We start from the raw sequence: 17,789 nt of genomic DNA, 5'->3' as shown, positions 1-17,789 counted from the left end.
TTAGATTTTTACCAGCACCTTAAATCATATGTTACATTAGCCTTCAAATGGATATACAACCTAAATCTAAGAAGTCATATCAAAAGATCAAGGAGACAAATATAGTTATAATATTATATAGTATAAGGTCCCTTCTATCTCTAACAATATGGATCCTAAGATCCCTTTCAAGATCTGACATCCAATGTTCTAGGGTACCCATTAGCTCTACATAAATTAAGACCTCTTATTTTCTATTGTTTTTTTTTTTTTTTCTTTCTTTCTTTCTTTTTCTTTTCTTTTGTTTTTGTTTTTGTTTGTTTGTTTGTTTTTTCCTTTGGATGTAGACTCCAAGAGGTTTGTGTAAATATTTCAACATATTTATAACATAAATGGAAAAAAATGCATCTTTATTTCAATATAATTGGTTTCCTTTATAATTGTAGGTAGATTATGTAACTTTTTTGAGTCTAGAGAATTAAATGAATCTACTTCATCTAAAAACATTTTATGAAACTGAATCCATGGTTAAAAGGGTCCATGACACAAAAGCAAATTATGAGCCCCTGTTCTAAGTGATATTTCTCAATTCAAACAAAACTTCACTGAATGGGTGTGCATAGGATTGTGAAGTTGATGGGAACTACTTTTTGCTCTAAGCCAAGCAAAATAAAAAACAAAACAAAACAAAAAATCCTTTCACCTCTCATTTCTGGGTCATGTTTTCATTAAGGAGGAAACTCCTCTCATTTATCAGGATGTGGAATTAAAATAACAGAATCAATTTACTGTTACTAGAAGCATGACGAGCACTTATCCTCCCATCATTCCTGCCCTTTCATGTGGCACCCATACCCTGCTGTGATTCTGGGGGGGGGGATCCTTCAAGTAGCAGCTGATCTGGCCTCTGAGGTCCCCAAGGGACTCTGGGTACCACAGTAGTGTTATGGGACCTGACAACAGCCCTTAATTTCATACTGACCCTGAAGTGCAATGAAGCTTGTGGAGATGCCTCTTTGTCCCTTTTGAAGCAATTGTTTGGCCAGAAACCCTGAGGGTCTGTCTCTCCCAGATTGAATTTTTTTTGACTAGCTAGAAGAGACCATTCTTTGCCTATTTCTTGCCTAGCCTTTATCACTGAATGAGTGTTGCCTCATTGAACTGACCTGTTGAAACCCTTAGCTTAAATCTTCATTGCATCTGGAACCAACTTCATTCCTCCTGACCTCCATCTTATCGCTGGACCCAGATGGTTCCAGAGGAGACAGTGAGGAAGGTGACTTTGCACAGACTTCAAACCAATTCACTTGTAGGTCATGTCTCTTTGAGAATGAAGGACTCCTGAACAACCAGGACAACAACTGAAGCTAATAATAATAATATAAAACTGAAGCTAATAATAACAATATAAAATTTTTTCAACTCCAGGACAACAACTAAAGCTAAAATAAAACTGTCTTTCATTCATTCCTTTCTTTCTGCTCAGGTTCTCTGGCTCATTGCTTCTTGCTGGATTTACTGCAATAATTGTCTCCTTCTCAATTGATCCCCACCCTTCTGCTCCTCTGCTGCATCTGGGAGCCTGTCTGGCAAGCAATAGGAGGCTGTCGGAGGTTGGAGTGGAAGAATATATGACATGGGACTGAATTTTTAGAGTTATTAAAGTTAAATATTAAATATTTAAGTTATTTTTAAAAGCTTGTCTTCAGATCCCAAACACCTTATGTTTTCTTATCTCCATGCTCACGCAGTTCCCAACATGAGATAGAAGCAATTTGGCATGGTAGGTTTGGAATGACAGGAAGGAAGGGAAGAACCCTCATTAGATAACAGTCATTGTGCTAAACACCTTACAAATATCATCTCATTTAGTTCTCATAGTAACTGTGGGAGGTGAGTGGTATTATTATCTCCATTTTATAGTTGCCTGCTATGTTGGAGGTCCATCTATTCCCTGTATACATTTAGCAGACAAAAACAGAGTCCTAAAGATGTCAGTGTGAGGATGGGGAGGAACGTGAGATCTCATCTTCCCCACTGGTCACAGCAGTTTCCATATCTTAAACTGGAAGACACCTCTCCATCTCCGTCTGAGGCTTCCATGAATTCCCTCAAGATTCAGCTAAGATCCCAGGTTCTACAAGGAGCTTTTCCAAGTCCCTTTTAGGGATGGTTTCTACCCTCTGTGGATGGGATGGAGAGCAGGGATTATGTGGAAACTTTCTTTCTCTGTGGCCTGTTTAGCACCATGTCAGTGAAGATGATTTGGAGTAATCTCAATGGATACCGAAACTCAGTCAACAAACTTAGGAAATCACAGAATATCAGAAGCAGAACATTTTCCATGTCACCTTGAGCAAGAGGCTCCTGGATGACTTTTCCTCTCAGGAGGTCCCAGTTTTTTCCTCTGTAAAATGTGTGTGTGTGTGTGTGTGTGTGTGTGTGTGTGTGTGTGTGTGTTTTAAAGTAAATAATCTCTAAGAATCCCTCTAATTTTACCATCTTGTGACTCTGAAACCTTCATAATATAGGCAGGCCCATTTCAATGGTTCATTTGCACCCCTGTGTTTAAGGGGAAAAATATTTGGGTTAAATATAAATACATACATGCATGCATACATCTATGGCCAAAGGGATTTGGGTATCAGGGGAAAAATCAGATTATTGAGTGCTTTTGTTTGAGGTAAGATTTCCTTTATGGAAAATGAGAGTCCTCTCATTAACGTGGCCCTTACAGCATGCGTGCTGTAAATCTAAAGCCCCCCACATTCCTATAAAGCCTGTCAGCAGTCCCTGGTGCTTTTACAGGCCCTGTCAGATTACTGGCCAGGCTGTTCTGGGATCCCCAGACACATGGTCTGTGTCCATCAAGGGATTAAGAGGGCTTATAGGTTGCCTTGTCTATGATACAAACCCTATTACTCATGAGCCCTCTTCAACTTAAAGGGGAGCTGCTTTCTGGTGACTTTTAGTGTGGTGAGACCCTTCCCTGGATATTTGCCTCACTTCCATGCATCCATCCACGCTCCCACTTCCATTCAGAGCTTAGAGAGGAGATAAAATCATCTCCATAGGATGGAGAACAAGATGGTGCTCGGAGTCCTCAATCAAGGCTCACGAGTGAAGCAACATCAAGTGGACTGCTCTAGGTACATTGTGGGCTCCCAGAGCAGCAGAGGAAGGGTTTAAGGACTGGAGGCCATGCCTTCCTTCTTCCCCGAGTTCTCTCTGCTTCTTAGGTAACCCCATAACCCTAAACTACCATTTCATGAGTCTTCCTGGCCGTTCTTTTTTTCCTCCTTCTCCAGCTGTCTCCTCAGCATGAGATTGGCCCCTTCTTCCCTCACCCATATACTCTGCTCTCTGGTCAAACTGATCTTGCTGCTCCCTGTAAATAAACTCCCTCCCTTGCTCCCACACCTTGGTTCCTGCTGCTCCCCATTCCTGAAACATCTTTCCTCTTTCTGTTCCCCTCAAAGTCCCCAATGGACTCCCTGCCTCAGCTCTAGGGCAGCTCCTTCCATGGAACCTTTCCTCTCCCTCGGGTTCTTAATGCCCTTCGAATCTCTGTGTCTGTTTTTTTACTCAGGTAACAACAAAGTCATGAGTCCAGTTCTATTCCTCTGGAAAGATCCCAGCCATTCACTTAAGCTCGGGATTCTAGGCAGCTTTCTAAGATCTTACATGACATAAAACAGTGGTTCTCAAACTCTTGTTCACAGTATCCTTATACTAGTGAACATTTTCAAGGACCTGTTTAAGGTGTTTTTGTTCACATCAATTATTCATATATATATATATATATATATATATATATATATATATATATATATATATATATATATATATATATATATGTGTGTGTGTGTGTGTGTGTGCGTGTGTGCGTGTGCGTATACACAAAAAAAAATATATATATATATATATATATATATATATATATATATATATATATATATATATATATATAATAATATACACACACACACACACACACTATATTAGAAATAAAAACTAATTGGTTTGCCCAAGGTAGCGGTAGAGTGTGTCTCTATGTTCTGCCTCTAAGGGTAGCAATGATCCCACTGGCTCACTGCCTCCTTAGCGCACATGGTGGGGAGTACTGTGAGAATACCATATTCCAGTCAAGATGGCTTGTCTTCAGATCCCAAACCCACCTTATGCTTTCTTATCTCCATGCTCACACAGTTCCCTATCCTCTCATGCCTGTTCTTGACTACCGAGAGATCCAACTGAACTTTTCTTGAAGAGGTGACATTTTTCATGGATCTTTAAAAATTTTTTTTAAAAATTTATTACATTTTCAATTTATGGAACAAAACTAGCATTTCCATAACACAGCACAATAAAAAGATGATTTCACATGAAACTATAAGTTTACCATGTGCAATTCCCTCCAAATATACAAAGTTATCATGTAAATTTCTTTTTTTTCCCCTTTCTCCCTCTCCCTTTATGGTATTCCCCCCATTCTTCAAAGGCTTCATAGAGTGATTTTAGATGATTAATTGCAGGAATGGAACCTAATTCTATGGTATTAAATGGTCTATTAGTGTTTGTCCTCTCCCAGCTGGATTGTGAGCTCTATAAGGGCACAACTGATTTTTAGCAAAGTGTTATGGCTTTCCTACCCCTCAGAAAAATGTTCTCCACAAAGTGATCAATAATTAAGTTAAGTTATTTAATGCTCACTAAACTGAATTTGTACTGGGAGCTTGAGTGGCTGACGACCACTATTCTCCCTTAAGATTCTGGAAAGGCTAAATATTTTTTTATTTTTTAAATTTATTTATTTATTTATTTTTATTCATTTTTCCAAATTATCCCCTCCCTTCCTCCACTCCCTCCCCCCGATGGCAGGTAATCCCATACATTTTACATGTGTTACAATATAACCTAGATACAATATATGTGTGTAAATACCATTTTCTTGTTGCACGTTAAGTATTAGATTCCGAAGGTATAAGTAACCTGGGCAGATAGACAGTAGTGCTAACAATTTACATTCACTTCCCAGTGTTCCTTCTCTGGGTGTAGCTACCTCTGTCCATCATTGATCAACTGGAAGTGAGTTGGATCTTCTTTATGTTGAAGATTTCCACTTCCATCAGAATACATCCTCATACAGTATTGTTGTTGAAGTGTATAATGATCTTCTGGTTCTGCTCATTTCACTCAGCATCAGTTGATGTAAGTCTCTCCAAGCCTCTCTGTATTCCTCCTGCTGGTCATTTCTTACAGAACAATAATATTCCATAACCTTCATATACCATAATTTACCCAACCATTCTCCAACTGATGGACATCCATTCATCTTCCAGTTTCTAGCCACTACGAAAAGGGCTGCCACAAACATTTTGGCACATACAGGTCCCTTTCCCCTCTTTAGTATTTCTTTGGGATATAATCCCAATAACAGCAATGCTGGGTCAAAGGGTATGCACAGTTTGACAACTTTTTGGGCATAGTTTCAAATTGCTCTCCAGAATGGCTGGATTCTTTCACAACTCCACCAGCAATGTATTAGTGTCCCAGTTTTCCCACATCCCCTCCAACATTCATCATTATTTGTTCCTGTCATCTTAGCCAATCTGACAGGTGTGTAGAGGTATCTCAGAGGTGGCTTAATTTGCATTTCTCTGATCAGTAGTGATTTGGAACACTCTTTCATGTGAGTGGATATAGTTTCAATTTCATCATCTGAGAATTGTCTGTTCATATCCTTTGACCATTTATCAATTGGAGAATGGTTTGATTTCTTATAAATTAGAGTCAGTTCTGTATATATTTTGGAAATGAGACCTTTGTCAGAACCTTTCCTTTTAAAAATATTTTCCCAATTTGTTACTTCCCTTCTAATCTTGTTTGCATTAGTATTGTTTGTATAGAAACTTTTTAGTTTGATGTAATCAGAATCTTCTATTTTGTGATCAATAATGATCTCTAGTTCTCCTCTGGTCATAAATTCCTTCCTCCTCCACAGGTCTGAGAGGTAGACTATTCTCTGTTCCTCTAATCTATTTATGGTCTCATTCTTTATGCCTAAATCATGGACCCATTTTGATCTTATCTTGGTATATGGTGTTAAGTGTGGGTCCATATCTAATTTCTGCCATACTAATTTCCAGTTTTCCCAACAGTTTCTTCTGAATAATGAATTTTTGTCCCTAATGTTGGTATCTTTGGGTTTGTCAAAGATTAGATTGCTATAGATGTACCGAAAGGCTAAATTTTTAATACTCTTGCTCCTGAGCCCATTGTAGCAGCCAGCTTATTTTAAAAGTTTTAAAGACTTAATTAGTAGGAACTACTGGCATAAAACATCCCTCCCACTCCCTACAAAATCAATAAAGCCTAGGTCAAACTCTTCTACAAATACACACAGATGCATGAAAAGAATAGAATCACACAATGGTAGGGACACAGGTAAGTGGAAAATACACAGTTTATGGTGTAGGTGTCCTTTCTTGAATCCATAGTCAGAATTATTCTTTGGTGCAAAGGGTCATGGTTCCTGAAGCTGCTATTCACTGATGGACTTATTGTTCAGAGTCTTTTTGTTCTCAGTGCATCTCTCTTCCTCTCTTTACCTTCAGTCACTACAGCTCCAGCTGCTGCTGCCATCATCAATCAGCTCTGAGTAGAAATAGGAGCCATGGCTCTCCTGACATCTCAAGGTTACTATCTGGACATGTCCACCTCCATGTTGCTGCATAGTGATGTACTCAGAGAAGAAAGGACAAAATAGTCATAGGTCACCATGTTTTCATGGATGAATGAGAAATAGGGTCCCTACCTTCTCACCATCTGGCTCAAAGGCAGCTCAGAGCACTCTTCCCCTTCTTTTCTTTCTTTCTTTCTTTTTTCCTGAGTCAATTGGGGTTAAATGACTCACACAGCTAGGAAGTATTAAGAGTCTGAGGTTAGATTTGAACTCAGGTCCTCCTGACTTCAGGGCTGCTGCTCTAATCACTGCTCCAATCCTTCCTCTTCTTATCCACAATAGAGAATGAGACACGAGGTCACTTATTTTATTCCAACACTGACTTCCAGCTCGGCACCCCTCAATCATCAGCTCTTCCTGCTCGGCATCCTCATGCAATAACAGCCCCTCAGTGGTAGTGGGATGGAGACAGACCTAGCTCTCCAAACATGTCCCCAGAGGTTCAGTTAAACTAGAACCACAAGGCCTGGTCCCCATGGATCAATCAATGCTCCTTTTGTTTGTCTTACTTCATTTGATCTCAGGATAAAGTAAACAACTTTAGAAATCAAAATCAGTTAGGCTCACTGGTACTAGACTTAATTCACTGAAAAAGCAATTATTAAGTGCCGTTACTGAATTAGGTGTGGGGATACAAAGCCCAACATGCTAATAATCTATTCCTGAGGTGATTATATTCTTATCAAGTCTGCTTTCCTGCTTATACTTGGGCTGTTTGTCTCTCTCACTAACTGAGCTGACCCCCTGAATCCAACCTTCTCAGCCCACTGACAATTGCTATATTTTCTTAGGTACGGTGATAGGTTCAGTTCTGTCCAGTTTTTTGCTGATGGCCCAATAGGTCTGAGGCGGGATTCTTCTTATGGGAAAGGCCATGGATGATTTCGGGGAGTCTATGGACTCGGGTGGGAAAATACATTTCTGTTTTCATTAATCTTTACCATAAATATAGCATTACATTTAATACTCCTAATATTCTGAGGTGCATAGGTTTCAAAAGATTGCCCCAGAACTCCAGGACACACAAATTGTAAAAAGTTCCTTGTCTAAAAGATGCCTTGGGAGACTTTGAAAAAAAGTATCTTCAAAGAGCGGCTTTTCAGAGATTCTAGACAGTGGTGATGTGACTTGTTGGAGCAGGGGGGGCGATGGCATGGCTGGAGAGCCTTGGTTCTTTCTGCCTGTTACAGAATTTCTCAGAGTGAAAACCTAGCCATCAGTTCTCAAGAGATAGGGATTAACTCTTCAAACAAACATCATCCTCCCCGGCTCTCAGATGGAAACGAGATCCTGGTGGCAATTGAGAGGGTGATTGGGGTGACTGGAAGACATGTGGGTAACAAATATGTTGAAAAAGGAGATCATGAGCTTGTCCACTCTCATTTCTAACATGCCCGCACTTTCAGGAAACACAGCTTGTCTCTCAGAGAAGGCAAGCTATTGGATTTCAGGTGAACATGATCTGGGCTCGGGGGATGGATGTGCACCTTGACCTCTAGAGAGGTGACATTGTATATTCCAGAACAGAGAGCCAGCAGCTGGACCGCCATGACCTTGCTGGTCCCAACCCCTCTTGGCCAGCCCAGTCTCTTGTGGCCCCTTGGATCTGAAACAAGATTTAACCAAGGGCCTCTGACCTCTGTCTGACTACAGGCAATACCTGAAGTCCCAGGGCCACCCACACACCACAGGCAGGGGGGCAGGGTCAGGGCAAACAACTCTTTCCCTAGGGGATTGGAGTTCCCCAACCTTTGCTCACTAGACTCACTCTTGCTGACCTTCTAAAACCTAGACCCACATAATTCCCCTCCCTGGTCACCACCTTAGACTTAAAAAAAAAATTCAGGGCTAACTATACCATGTAGTTTTCTCCCACTTATTAATTCCCACACACAAGATCTTGGGATCTCATTTCTTATTCTAAATATTCTCTCCTTGCCCTCCCTTCTCCTATCCTCTAAGTTCCTGACATATTCAAATTGTGACATTTCTCTTTCCTTCTTCAAATCCACCCTTTAGAACTTTGAAAGTTGGCTCAGAGATAGGCTGCTTTTTGGAGAGTCCCTTGTATAGGACCTTATGTTTCAAGTTCAATTTGACAGAACCAGAGCCTCAGCTTTGGAAGGGTACTGAGCAACCATTAGGTTCAGCCTATAATGTATGAGAACTCTTCATAGGAAGTTCTTGGAAAGCCTGTGCTTGTCGTAGGAGGAAAGCCCCCAGAATATAGCTAGACCTCAGGACTCGCTGAAATGCTCAATTTAAGTGACTGATTTTTGTTCAAATACAGGTTAAACTAGATAGCCATGATTCCTGCCTCCTCATTTTTCATGAGGACCAGAGATGGGGGTGCCTCGGCTAAATACCCAGAAAGGGCAATGTACGTACAACCATGGGCAGTTGGGTAGCACAGTGGATAGTACACTGGGCTTGGAATCAGGAAGGCTCATCTTCATGAGTTCAAATCTGGCTTCAGATACTTATTAACTGTGTGACCCTGTTTGACTCAGTTTCCTCAAATGTACAATGAGCTGGAGAAGGAACATTTACAACCATTCTCCCCACCGGAGGGCAGGATTTTAATGAAGAAAATCAAATTGGGAAAGATGGAAATCAATCATAAAGGATGCATTGGACAGATTTAGTTGGATTGAGTCTATTTCATCATTTTAGACTTCTGATTGGTTGGCTTTTATACATCCCATAAACTGAACCCTCCCTTGCATATCTCCCTATTGAATATGGTTATCTTGAATCTGTTGGAAGGAGAAAGAGGTGGAGATGTTAGGGAACTACAACAGAGCTATGTCAGATATAAAGAAGGCAGCCAGGTGAGTGGTTCCCCTAGATAATGTGGTACAATAAAAGATGACGAAAGTAGCTTCCCCCCCCCCTCAGGTTTCTCATAGGTATTTTTTTTTTCATTTCAAATTTTATTTAGAAAGGTAGTTCTCTTTTACATAGAACAAAGACCACAATTTGAAGAAGGATAAAACAGAATTTGTGGATTTTTAGTATAGGTATTTTCTGCTCTTGGGGAACTTATACTAGGTTTCTTTTAAAACATTATTGCTACTATCTCTCCCCAGTCACCGATAGTTATTATAAAACTTCTTCCCCTTCTATATAATCATCCCACAAAAGAACAACAAAGAAGGTAGGGCAAAGGATGGGAGGGTTGGAATCTGTTCAGGAAAACTAACCAGCATCCATCAATGAAGTCCAAAGTTATATTCTGTTTCATACTCCCATTCTGACATTCAGCAAAGGTGATTTTGTTGGGGGAGGTTACAGAGTCTTAAATGACACAACAAAGTACTTTGTAAACCTTTCCTCAATTTATATAAATATTAGCTACTGTCCATTTTTTCCTCTCTAGCATTTTTTCCAAACACAAGTTTCCCTTGCATTTGAAGGGGAAAGCTGCACAGTATTTTCTTTCAATCCCCAAATATTCTTTATTTTTTTCCTTTCCATTTTGTTTGAAGCAAATATGCTTCCATTACCAAGAGGGTCTCTAAATCATCCCACCAGGACTCCCAGTTCATAGGGGAAGAAATTGGCACAAGACAGACCCCGTCTCCAAGTTTATATGAACTGACAGCCTAAGTTTATTTTTAATGCATTACTTTCAAACGTTGTCCTTCGGTTATTGACACAGTTGGGAGATGGAGCATATTGACTCCAATGGAGAGAGGGCTTTGGAGGCAGAAATGAATCTTATAGAAAAACAAAAGTTTAACTATTTATAATTAAAAGTCAATAAGATGAAAACCCCAAAGGGTTGGACACCACCAGCCCCCCTTTCAGTCCAGGTATGGAAGAGACTGCCTACCAGACAGGGGTGCACCTGGTTAGAACTCTTCACGGACCATGACTTTATTAGCAAGCAGCCCAGTGGAGCAGAACTGCACAAATTAAATTGGATTTACATTTCCAAGTGGGTATAGAGCCCAGGCATCTTGGAAACATCTATAAGAGACTTTAGGTTTACATAAAGTTTAGGAGAAAAAAAAAAAAAAAAAACCTTCCTTAAAGTGGTCTCCTCTACTAAAAAAAGAGCAATAATATTGAAACTCCTATTTAATTGCCCTGAAGGCATGGAAATGAGACCAAGCCAACAGTTATTGATAGAAATAAACACCACCTTCCTATGTGGTATAGATTAAAAGATATCTGGCTAACTATTTGGGAAAAGTGGATTTTGCTCCCAAGTCTGACAATTACTTGCTCAATGACCTTGTCACCTGACTGGGTCAGCCTGATCTTATGCTCTCTCCCCGACCCCCAACTTAAATCAAGGGAAAAGTTTAGATTCTTTCCAGTTCCAGAATCTGTTTTCATAACAATGGAACCTTTAACAATCCTGCCATTTGAAATTATTGATCTTCCAGGGCCAAGATCCCTTGCACTCATGGGTTTTTTTTTTATTGTTTTTTATTTTTCAAAAAAAAAATATACGTGTACAATTTTTAACATTAGCCCTTGCAAAACCCGTGTTCCAAATTTCCCTCCCTTCCTCCAAGCCTTCCCCTTGATGGCAAGTAATCCAATATATGTTAAACATGGTAGAAATGTTAAGTCTATGTATACATATTTATAGAATTGTGCTGAACAAGAATCAAATTAATAAAAAAAAGCAAAATACAATGCAAGCAAGCATCAACCAAAAGTGAAAATGCTATGTTGTCAACCCCCATGCACTCATGTTGCTGCCAATGGAGCAGTCTTTATCCCATAGAATCCTTTGTGTTCCTAGCTCAGCGTCAGAAAGAATCAGGGATCCTGTAGTCCTACTTATATCTGAGCAGGACACACCCTCAAGAAATAGTCTTCTAGACTTTAAATATTTCTAGTGATGAGGGAATAGCTACTTCCCAAAACATTCCATTTTCGAACAGCTCTAAGGAAGGCAAGGTAAGCAGACTTCATAGAAGACCGGCTTTTAGGTCAGAGTCTGGGCTCAACCTGTTATATTCTAGCTTAGAATCATCAGCAGCTGGAATTGACCATCAGAGTCTTCTTTCCTTCTCTCCCTCCTCCACATTATTTTCTATAATTTGTCAAATGTTTTAAGAAAGCCATTATCGCTCCCCCTACTATATGGTTTCTCTTCCCTAGGCACACCTTATCCTCCCCTTAATCCCTGAAAGACAGACTTTAGTGTCAGTGTCCTGGAAATGAAACCCATTTTTAAAGAAAAACAGCCCAGATTGTCAACTCTTCACCCAAACTCAGTGCCAGGAGCTACCAGTAACAATACTGAAACAAGATGGTGAAGGTTGGATTGAACCATTTGGGCCATATTGGGCACCTGGTCACCAGGGCTGCGTTCATCTCAGGCAGAGTAGATCTTGTGGTATCAGAGACCTTTTCATTGACCTCAGTTACATAGTTTATGTTTTAATAGAATTCCATCTGTGGCAAATTCAAGGGCACTATCAAGGATAAGAATGGAAAGCAGGTGATCAATGGAAAAGCCAATTTCTTCCAGGAACCTGATACCATCAATATTAGATGCAGGAGTTGAATAGGTTGTTGACTCCACTGATGTCTTTACCACCATGGAAAAGGCTGGGCTCACTTCAAGGGTGGAGCTAAGAGTCATAATCTGCATCCCTTCGTGATGGGAGTAAAGGATGAAAAATGTAATAAATTCCCTTAAGATGGTCAATAATGCCTCCTGCACTGCCCCCTGGGTCCTCCTTCTCCAAGATCATTCATCACAACTCTGGCATTGTGGAAGGTCTCATGACTACAATTCATGCCTTTATTGCTCCCCAGAAGATAGATGGCTCCTCTGGAAAGCTGTGATGGGATGCTGATGCTCAGAGGGTAGGTAAGGTCACACCTGAGCTGGATGGAAAGCTCAAAGGCATCATCTTCGTGTTCCTATTCCCAATATCTCCGTTGTAGATCTGACCAGCCGCTGGAGAAACCTGCCAAATATGTTCAATAAAGGGGTGAGACAAGCAGTAGAAAGATCATTGAAGCTACACAGGCGCAGATTATATCCTGTGACTTTAATAGCAACACCCATTCTTCTACCTTTGATGCTGGTGCTACAATTGCCCACAATGACCATTTTGTTAAGTGATAGAATATCATTACAGTGACCCTGTAGTCGACCTCATGGTCTCTACAGCCTCTTGGGAGTAAAGTAGAAAGCTGTGGATCTTCACTCCCAGCCAAGAAGTCCTGAGGATCCCATACCCCATTCAATCTTTGTTCCAAAGCACTCCTGCTGCAGGGGGAGAAGCCTAGAGTCCTATATTGTGTACCAGCAATAAAGTCACCACATTCAGTGCAAAAAAAAAAAAAAAATACCCACAAAGAAACAAAGCAGCCCAGCTGTGGAGTGATGACTGGGGCAGTGGCAGTGCTCCCAGGGATGATCCTCGAGGCTCTTTACACAAAGCTTCCATTAATGTAGACCAAGAAGCTCCTCTTTTTTCACCACTAGGTCACACTAGTGGCTTACAATAGTGACTCCATCCCACCCCAATCCTGGACCTGGAAGGTAGTAGTTTTCAATTCAAGCATAGGACATTCTGCCTCTTGTTCGCATCTTACTCAAACGTGAAAAATTCCACGTGGATTGCTTCCATATGCTGTTTTACTGGAGACCATACCTACCTGCAGACTAGCAGCCGGACGGGAAAGGGTCGATGTTCTGAGAATGTTTGGTATAATCAGCTATGGTGATGTGTAAGACTCAAATCCCATTACCTTTAAATCTGATCTGATGCCTTTTTGGCTCAATCTTTAGCCAAAAAAAAAAAAAAAAAAAAAAAAAGCTTATTTTTTCCTTCAGAACCATTCAGTAGGTGGGGCCAGGGAACCCTGGCTATCTGCCCATAGCTAATGAAGGGGTCGTTACTGCCAGCCCCCTCAGTTACTATTCAAATACTTCCTGCTCCACTTCCATATTTCTGTTAAGAGTCTTACAATCTTCCCACTCTCCCAGGATTAGAAACAGAATCTATAGAACTTGGCAGCTCTTCTCTCCCCTTCACCTCTTAAATTAAAAAATAATACTCTCTCTCTCCAACATTTCCCCCTTCATCCCCAACTCTCTGCTCACCTGGATTATTATTGTGGTCTCCTAGGTCATCTCCCCCATGTTCTTTTCTGCCGTCTCCCACGTATCCTTCAGCACAGCTGTAAAAATTACCTTCTGAAGGCAGAGCTGGGTACTAATTCCAGTTCTTTCCCTTGCTCACAGTGGGACTTCAGGTAAATTATCCTTACTTCTCTGAACTCGTCTTAACCCCAACTAGTCTAAAACCTTCATATTTTGTAGGTGAAGATCTATTCCAATTCCAAATCAATGATCCTACATCTGTTTCCTGCCCCCAAACCTACAATAGTTGCTTATTACCTTTAGAATATAAAAGGACCTTTATTATCAGAATCCCATTTTCTTCCCATTGTTTTCCTTCAATGGGACTCAGTTGAGCTTGGATGCCATAAATTTGTAGTAGAAACAGCACAATGGGATTCCCCCCCTCTGTAACAATACACCAGTAGGAACGGACAAGGATGAGGAAAATGAGACCAGAGCAGAATGGGTATCTTTAAAAAGGCAGATATTGGTGGTCATAGTAAAGAAACTAGACTAGATTTAAAAGGGATAAGAAAAATGGAATGATAGGTTACAATTGTTCATTATAGAAATTAAACGTGGTGGGGTATGGCAAAAATCAAAGGTATGGTCATTCCTGCATGTAGCCAAGCTGGAGAAGACGGGTAGATCATGGAACTGAAAATGAGACATTAGGGTAGTTTATGGATGAAGATCCTGAGGAGAAAGGCAGAGTTGGAGTGGAAGACTGAGGCAAGCACTGAATTTTTTGAAGTAAAAGGGAGAATGACTTGGGGACCAGTTGAAAAATAACTGCTAGGACCTGGACTATCATATTGCATACCAGTGGGTTGTGCATATTTAGATATATTAATTCTTTAAGAAAACTGATCTTGTTGATGTGGATATTCTTTTCAATGGCAACTATTGGAACCCATTTGTCCCTTTTCTGAAATCCTGTCCAGGAGATACTCATCACAATGGCACATTATTTTTCCCCCAGATTAGGGGCTAATCTCTTTTTTAATTTGATAGAATTGTTTTCTTTTGAGCTTATATATATTTTTGTTTTGCTTTATGCATTTAGAAATGTTTCTCAGAAGGGGTCCCTTAGACTTCAGATTTTTTGCCATCGTGGTGGTGGTGGGGGCACGTCTATGATTCCAAAAGAGTAAGAACCTCTGCTCTGGATCTCTCAAAGGCATAGATAAAAACCTATGTGTTATCTTTCGATCTCAGGGCATATTAACTTACCATCTGGCCAGTCCAATCTTGTTTAGGACCTCCTTTCCTCTTCTTCCGCATTGTTCTTCATTGGCGATACAGTAGCTAGCATTTATAAAATGGCAGGTGCCATTATCCCAACTTAATAGATGAGGAATCCCAGGCAGAGAGCCTTTAAGTGATTGGCCTAAGGTCACTTAGCTGCTAAGTGTCCAAGGCCAATTAATTCTCATGATGAAGCAGCTACCCTTTAGGCTATTTCAAACTGCAGTTCTTCCAAAAACATGCCATGACTCATAGCTACATGGCATAAGAAAACACATAAAGAAAACATTTTCTTTAAAAAGAGGGAGGATGTTTGTTGCAGAGATCAAGATTTTTTTTAAATCAGCCTTTGGGATCTCTTCCTCTTTCACATATCTTGAAAAATAAAACAGATACCATCAACATCATAATTGCCTGAGGGGTCTACTCAAGTTACTTTCCCATCTTTGTTTTCATCAGTGTCATTTCCATATTGGGAATCTACATGTGGTCTGTCCCACTATCTCCAGTGATTGTAAGACAAAGTGCAAAAGACTTGTAAAGATTTTCTTACAGCAAACTGTTAGCTTGGTGAGAAACCCAACCAAGCAAACCATCCTGAGGGCATTTAACAATGCAATGAGGACAGGAATAACTCTTTAAACTTGCTTCTTCTTAGTCCTTCTTACTGTTTTATTAGGTGACACTGCTGATAGTCTTCTCCTGCATTTCTCTATAAAATTTTAGAAATGACTTTATATTCTAAACCACTGTTGCTCTGGGCCGCCATCTCTGTCTTCTTTCAAGGAGATGACCAAACACTTGCTGGCTCCAGCTGTTCTAGGCTCTATTAGTCTCATTTTGATAAAAAAAAAAAAAAATAACAATAACTATTTCCAATGGAATTTTAATTTAACATCAAAGTACATTTCTGCATGCTATGTTTTTGCCGTTCTCCCAACATCTTGGTTAAGCAGTCAGGTTCAGGTTAGAATTATTGTATTCACATACCATGCTAAGAGAAAATGCTGCTGCACCATCTACTACAGTTGTTACGCAAAGGATTTTAAGTTACATTTAAAAATGACAATTCTTTACAACTTGGAATAAAATTCTCTTACTGGGATAATATACCAAGAAAATTTACAAAAACCTTAAGAGCATCATGATTTGTGATAACACCAAATGTGACCCTGGTGATTGGAAATTACTAAGAAAAATGTGTACTTTAAAAAAAAATCCTCTTTATTCCTTAGGACATAGAGGAATATGGAAGATGTAAGTTTTTCATTGGACAAAATATAGCACCCAAGCAACACTCTTTATTGCTAGTTACTATGCATAGTACTCCCAAGATCCTCTTTGGGTTAACTCATCTAGCTTAGGCTGCTGAGCTTATTTCAGAGTACTTAGCCACCTGTAGCAGAAGGTTTTGGACTCTGTACCAGCTAGGGCTAATGTTAGTATTTCCTTTTTGACCCTTTCCCTGGGCAAACTCCTACTGGCTTCTTGAATAAGAGGATTTACACTTCTGAAATAAGCAAATGCTACAAATCAAGGCTTTGTTTTGTTTGAGATTTTCAAAATGAGTGGAGAAAAAGCGAATAAGGCAAATTAAAAAGGCTGCTCTCTTAACAGAAAGGTTTTTAGCTACTATATCCAAGCAGACTGAAATGGTTATGGCTTTTCTGATTCTAAAGAGATCTGTGTGGTTTTAGCCAGGAATTGCTTTCTACTACAACATACCCAGCAGCCAACGAAGTATCATTAGGTTGAGCTTGCAAAAAAAAAAAAAAAAAAAAAAAATCACTAGAACCACTTATCTGTAAGAAGATGCTGAGAGCAGAACAACATGGCCAAAACAGGCAGTGGAGATGGTGTCCCTCCCTCTGCAGGTTAGTCCAAGATCATGAAGGCCCAGCAAGGAATGGACTCCAAGATGGCAGAATGACAACATCATTAGCATATATCAGAGTTCTACAGAAGAGGTATTTGTTATCCCTCAACACATTCTTCACTGATTACATCATACACACACATTAAGGAATTAGGGAACCATATATTTATAAGGATAAGAAAGTTATCTTGCAAATTTCACTATGCATTTTCATAAAATGACTTTCTTCTACAGAGTCAAAAGACAAGGAGTTCAAAGTAAAAACAAAGTATGTTTAGGAGGGAGAAGAGTTAACCAAAGTGCTACAGAAGCATAGGAAAACTTGTATAAAATGAGGAAAACCAAACCAAAAAAATTACATAAATAATAGCAACACTGTAAATAAAGTAACCATTGAGAAGGAAAATAACTTTATAATAAAAAATCATTTCTACCAGTGATCCCCATTTCTCCTCAATGTTCACATAGTTTTTAAATTAATTTTTAAAGAAATTTGATACATTTTGACACAAGTTTCCACAACATTTTCTTATGTTATTAAAGTACTTTAAAATAAGTTAGGCTAAGTCACGTTAATGCAATACACATATAAGATGGTACAGTGAGCAAAGTACTGGATTCAAGCCTTAAACCAACAAGCATTTATTAAGAATGTGTGAGATAGTGCTAAGGACTAAGGATAGAAAGAAAGAAAAACGCTCAATATACATACAGACCATAGGGATCTCACAATCTAGTGAAAAAATAGATGAAAAGAAAAAGGTGGACATACAAGATATGTACTGTTTAAATGGAGCCTACTCTGGAGAATGGACTTCAAGTCAGAAAACCATTTC

The 17,789-nt window shown here is 39.6% G+C and overlaps 1 long non-coding RNA gene across 1 annotated transcript; it reads right to left on the bottom strand.

The window, feature by feature from the left end:
• Window positions 1–10,995: 10,995 nt before the first annotated feature.
• Window positions 10,996–15,948, bottom strand: LOC141540507 (uncharacterized). Its single transcript, XR_012481558.1, has 3 exons — window positions 15,063–15,948; window positions 13,361–13,487; window positions 10,996–12,663 (listed from the first exon to the last, which is right to left on the bottom strand). It is a non-coding gene; the product is annotated as an uncharacterized LOC141540507 (long non-coding RNA).
• Window positions 15,949–17,789: the final 1,841 nt, after the last annotated feature.

This window comes from Sminthopsis crassicaudata, chromosome 4 (genome assembly GCF_048593235.1).
Source record: "Sminthopsis crassicaudata isolate SCR6 chromosome 4, ASM4859323v1, whole genome shotgun sequence".
Lineage (NCBI taxonomy): Eukaryota > Metazoa > Chordata > Mammalia > Dasyuromorphia > Dasyuridae > Sminthopsis > Sminthopsis crassicaudata.
The sequence above is the reverse complement of the archived record's forward strand: the minus strand, read 5'-3'. Positions and strand labels throughout refer to the sequence as shown.